Source organism: Saccostrea cucullata, unplaced genomic scaffold (genome assembly GCF_032062105.1).
Source record: "Saccostrea cucullata isolate Sc308-1 unplaced genomic scaffold, CSIRO_AGI_Scuc_v1 ctg9254, whole genome shotgun sequence".
Classification (NCBI taxonomy): domain Eukaryota; kingdom Metazoa; phylum Mollusca; class Bivalvia; order Ostreida; family Ostreidae; genus Saccostrea; species Saccostrea cuccullata.
This window is the reverse complement of record NW_026925092.1, coordinates 5,584-11,784: the sequence shown is the minus strand read 5'-3', so window position 1 is coordinate 11,784 and position 6,201 is coordinate 5,584. Positions and strand designations below refer to the sequence as shown.

General features: G+C 33.5%; 1 long non-coding RNA gene across 1 annotated transcript; it reads right to left on the bottom strand.

Moving 5' to 3' along the window:
- Positions 1-1,758: 1,758 nt before the first annotated feature.
- On the bottom strand, positions 1,759-4,123 carry LOC134268053 (uncharacterized). The gene is made up of 2 exons (XR_009992270.1): positions 4,048-4,123; positions 1,759-2,614 (listed from the first exon to the last, which is right to left on the bottom strand). It is a non-coding gene; the product is annotated as an uncharacterized LOC134268053 (long non-coding RNA).
- Between the last annotated feature and the right edge of the window lie 2,078 nt (positions 4,124-6,201).

Sequence of the window (6,201 nt, the reverse complement as noted above, 5' to 3'; positions counted from 1 at the left end):
ATATACACCTGTATATTTCAAAATAACTATTAAAATATATGAATACCTAAGTGCAAAAAAACTGAATTGTGAAAACACAACTCAACACATCTAAGACTCTGTTCAACCTTTCTTGAATAACAAAATTAAGTATTTAAGGAGAAACCTTTTTGAGTCATGACGAATTAATAATAAGCAAATGCCCATTACATGTTGGACAGAATGAAGGTATCCAACAGGCATTGGACAGGTGTCCTATACCTGTTGGGTTGTATTTTGATGAAGGGATAAAACTACCCAAGAACAATTGAACATGTGCACATTGTCCAATTCTATTTGGGTTTCTTGAATCTCCTCATCAAAATACAACCCAACAGGTAATGGACACCTGTCCAACTCCTCTTGGATATCTACATCCCACCCAACAGGTAACGGACACTTGTCCAATTCTTCTTGGGTTTCTTGAATTATTTCATCAGAATACCACCCAACAGGTAATGGACATATGTCCAACTCCTCTTGGATATCTACATCCCACCCAACAGGCAATGGACACTTGTCTAATTCTTGGGTTTCTTGAATTGCATCATCAAAATACAACCCAACAGGTAATGGACACCTGTCCAACTCCTCTTGGATATCTACATCCCACCCAACAGGTAATGGACACTTGTCCAATTCTTCTTGGGTTTCTTGAATTGTTTCATCAGAATACCACCCAACAGGTAATGGACATCCGTCCAACTCCTCTTGGATATCTACATCCCACCCAACAGGCAATGGGCACTTGTCTAATTCTTGGGTTTCTTGAATCTCCTCATAAAATACAACCCAACAGGTAATGGACACCTGTCCAACTCCTCTTGGATATCTACATCCCACCCAACAGGTAATGGACACTTGTCCAATTCTTCTTGGGTTTTTTGAATTGTTTCATCAGAATACCACCCAACAGGTAATGGACATCTGTCCAACTCCTCTTGGATATCTACATCCCACCCAACAGGCAATGGACACTTGTCTAATTCTTGGGTTTCTTGAATTGCATCATCAAAATACAACCCAACAGGTAATGGACACCTGTCCAACTCCTCTTGGATATCTACATCCCACCCAACAGATAATGGACACTTGTCCAATTCTTCTTGGGTTTCTTGAATTGTTTCATGAGAATACCACCCAACAGATAATGGACACCTGTCCAACTCCTCTTGGATATCTACATCTCACCCAACAGGTAATGGACACTTGTCCAATTCTTCTTGGGTTTCTTGAATTGTTTCATCAGAATACCATCCAACAGGTAATGGACATCCGTCCAACTCCTCTTGGATATCTACATCCCACCCAACAGGCAATGGACACTTTTCTAATTCTTGGGTTTCTTGAGAATCCCATCATCAGAATACTACCCAACATGTAATGGACACCTGTCCAATTCCTCTTGGATATCTTCATCCCTTCAATAGTATATAAACTAAAAGGTATTGGACATTCTTCTTGGGTTACTCAAATTTTTTTTCATAAGAAAGAAAACCCAATAGGTATTGGACATTGGTTCAACTCTTCTTGGATATTACATCCCAACATTAGAATAAAACCCAACAGGTGATGTTTACCTGTCCAATTCTTCTTGGGTTACTTATACCCTTCATTAAAATTGTCAAATTTGTCTTGGATATTTATACTCTTGCATTAGATTGCAAACCCAATAAGTATGACATTTACCTTCCCTAGTTGAATTCAAATTTATCTGCATAAGCATACATAAGTCCAAAACATATTTAATACTTTAATTCTAACATTCCACATCTCATTCAGTGTACACTTTACAAATGATAGGAAATATATAAGCATTTTGTGCCTAAACTATTTGGCTTTTAAAGAATTTTATAACCATGTTTGCAAAATTTAAATATTGGAACTTGGAGCAAGTCATTACAGGTAGAGCAAGATGCTGAAAACCAGATTGATAAATAGATCACACCCTTGATAACATATTTGCCTTCAGTTGCTAAGATTGTGTTGTATTATATGGAAAATTTCTATAATCCTGTTTATTACAGATACATGTACAATGCATATTTTCCCTGTAATAATAAAAATACTTCTGAGATGTAAAAGAATGGATTAAATAGTCACCGATGTTAAAAGATATTACATGATCTCATTAATCTGGTTTGGAAATCACAAACTTAGTTTTGAAGCCGATAAAACAGTGTCGCACCAGAAAACTCAGTTACAAGTACAATGAATGAATTCGTTGTATCAAAACTTTAAAATAATTGATGCACTATGTCCAAATCTTTTCGACAAATCGGGATAAAGATATTAAATCAAATCATCACTGTTATAAGTCTTAGAGCTAGAGAAAAGTCATTACACGCCCAAATTTTACATGTAAGACTTTGATCCTATATTTCAATAAATGTCAAAATTGGTTTTATTTTTGTTTCTGTTCAATACTTTCTTCTCAGGGTCTCTCATGGCCTATACTGTATGATGCCTCCATCGACCCTGCTCTTTTATATTGCCATATGTTTATCCAGTAGCAGTGGTTATGCTCAGGCAATCTTTGAAATATTCCTCATTTCATGCATCTCCTTCAGTTCTGCCTCTGTCCATTTTATTCATTCTGCAATTAGATAAAGGCATTTCTTTGCCGTATAAAACATGTTTTTCTTGACTACAGCAAGATCACCCTTTATGTTGATCAAACCCAACCAAGAAGTAGAAGTATATTTCTTATTCAGAAATATGTATTGATAAACAAAATGGAAGAAAAACTAAATTCTATCAACTCTTTTTTTTTTCTTCTATGTCTAACTGCAACTTAATCCTACCCCCATCTGCCATATTTTTTTCAAAATGGAATCATCATTCAACACACAAAACGATGTTACATATTAATTAGACAGTATGTTAGTTTCTGATTGTTAAGAAGTAGATTTTAAAAAGATTTTACACCTATTCCTTGCAAATTTTAGACTTCTAATGTAACACTATCAGTACATTAGGGGTACATAATCTTCAAAAACATCTCTACACTTAATGATAAAGCTTTCACATTAGTATTGTTTTTAGCCCAATGGTTCGTCTAAACAGGATTTAAAATTGACCCAAACCTTACTAACTGCTTTGAAATTATATTGACAGGGACAGAGACACACTTGACACTCCATCCCCCCTTCCTGGGGTATGCTTTGCACAAAATTTAATTAAAATTGACTAAGCTGGATAGAAGTTGAAAATATGAAAAATTACAGTCAAACAGATTATGAATAACTTTCAGCACATCAGACATGAAGTAGTGATCCTTAAATAAAATACACCTACAAGATGAAGCTGTTTTATTCCTTTGAAGTGATATCTAGTATTGTTTCTTTTCCTGTATCCCACCTCTATCAGAACAAAACGTTATGCATGTATTAACACAACCTTTGACCGTATAGTACCCCAGTATTTACTTTACAATAATTAAGTTCTGGAACCAACCCTCAGATGCCCTTAAAACAAATGATTCTAAACTGGCAAAGGTAAAGGGCATCTGAAGAATTTAAGGAGGCTGGTGGGTCAACAAATTAATCCCAAATTAACCACCAGATTTGACTTATTTTTTTAGGTACGGTATCTTTAGCTGTCAACTATCATTTGACAAAGAAAAAATTCAAAGATTTTAGTTATAAAATTTGATCATTTTTTATATCTTTATATGGAGCTCTCCTTTTATAGGAGATTGAAATAGTCTAAAAATGGCTGCCACCCCCCCCCCAGCCTCGTTAAAATAAAATGATAGTACAAACAAGCAAACAGTGTGCATGAAAATGTTGGCAAACACTAGAAAAAATACTAAGGTACTTTCTCAAACTTAACATGAATACTAAAGAGGTTTTATGTAGCTGTATTGCACATACCAAAAGCTTTCCTGCAGTTAAAGGTTGGTTGCCTAGTAGTTATGTAGTATGTACAAGTTTTTCCCTCTATCTCTTCTAATTTAAGAAGCGAAAATGTCTCTAAAAATCTTATGGTTGGCATGAAGTATTCCTGTTCATTTTACTGATTACTTACAATTGTTCTATTTCTGAGGGACATCTTCTGATGGGTGTGTTCTCTGCAATGTTCACAACTGAAGTTCCTGTGTGACCTGTTACATATTTAAAATCCTCAATGAACATGATTATGGTTTTAATTTCCATTGTAATTATTGATTACTTTTATAAAAAAAAATCTAAACCAATTTATTGTAGCATAATACTTAGGAAAAATATTTATGTAATATCAATGGAAAAAAGAAATCATTATCTCCAGTTATCCTAAAATCACAAGTAAGCATTAATCATATAAATTCACATTTGTAAAGCCATTAGCTTTTTGTGCTATTAAATCATAGTCATCGCTGTGCAATAAAGGAAATCAAGTACTAATCCACAGCTTTGTGGCAATAAAGTTACTATCCCCGAGTAAAAAGTGACAAGCCCAAATATAGAGGCAAAAATTAAAAAGTAACATTGAAAAAAAGTTCATCGCGAAAAAAGTCAGGGGGCCCGTTTCATCAAAAGTCGTAAAGTTAAGCCTTAACTTAGGCGTACTTCCGGGGATTTCGCCAAAATTTAGTCGGGCGTAATTTGCGTTTCACCAAGTGGCGTAAGTCTAGTCGTAAAATATACGCTTAGTCACAGGACTAAACATTGCCCAAAGCGTACAAACATGTATAAATTGTAGCACGTCAAAGTACAGAATAACACAAGTTATAGATAAATTAATACTTGCACTAATTGAAACATGCATGGGTTTATAGTGTTATGTAAGAGAGACATGCATCTTTTAAGAAACCAATTTTAGTTTTTTTTACAATATTTCAATAATAAAAGTCTAATAAATTGAAAGGATGAAAAGGACAGTACATGTACTTGTATTTCGGAATTAAGAAAAACTATTCATTTTGGAAATTTAATTACAGCCATACCCCCTCTTCCCGAAATTGATACAGGTTAATAACTTCGCCTTTGATAATAAATTTCATGATTCGATAAATACTGATTTTACTGACAAATAGTAATAATTAAGTTTGAAACAGAATAAGATTTAAAAATCTTAATAAGAAATGTATATGCAAGCAAAAATAATGAAAACAAAATGCAAACGGTTTACATATGAACACATTTTGAGTCAAGAAATAAATTTTACACGTTTACTTCTATGATACATGTAAGATAATCCTCTCTGTATTTATAATTTTTTGTCAATTCAATTGATTCATAATTGTTCAGTTATAGAAAAAAATTCTTTACTATCTGGCGTATATTGCAAATTAAATGTGATGTACCGTTTTAAAAGTACGCAGAGAGAGAGAGAGAGAGAGAGAGAGAGAGAGAGAGAGAGAGAGAGAGAGGGTTTTGGAAAAATGACTACAAAGATATTCTTACAAAAATTCTCTGCTTGTGTGGTCTCTGTCTTTAAAATTTAGTTACAGCTACTCTTTATTTTGTTTTCATTAAAATGTAAGTAATGCAGGAAATCAAAAACATGTATATTTTCATCTTATATGTGCTTTATATGCGCCTCAGATTATCTTATACTATGAAAGATTTGCTCTTTTAAACAAAATTATGAAAATTAAAGATGTCTTCTGCATCAATGTTTGTCTGAGAAAAAAAAATTAGAAATAATTCATTCTTGAACTTAACTGTGTAATTATCACCGTCTTACATCGATATTATAAAAGCAATAATTTATTACCACTTTCAAAAATCCCTTCCTGTCTATGAGACCCCAACCCCCTCCCTGGGTTGGGGTCTTTGATTCGCCGGGAACATCACTTGTCCCAGATACCTAGGAAAATAATTACTTTCGTCCTTAACTAAGTAATCTGTACAGTCAATATAAATTAATCTGCAAATTCGGGAGATTCTGAAACCTCTCTCCGACCCCCTCTGGATCCACGCATGTGGCGAAAAGTAAATAAGAAATGGACTCTTCAAACATGACAAAAACTATTTGGTTTTAAGATGGGTTATTTTTTTGAATTTTTTCTTAAATGTAGAAAATTACATGAAAGATGATAACTATGCTTTTGAAACCGATTTTTTTTTGTTGTAATTTTTGTTTTTCAGAAATATGCTGTTGGAAAATATTATTCAAAATAGACAATTTTAATGGGTCTCTTTTTAGTAAATGAAAAAGAAACTAGGGGCTAGTAAGCAATGAGTTCAATAAAATATA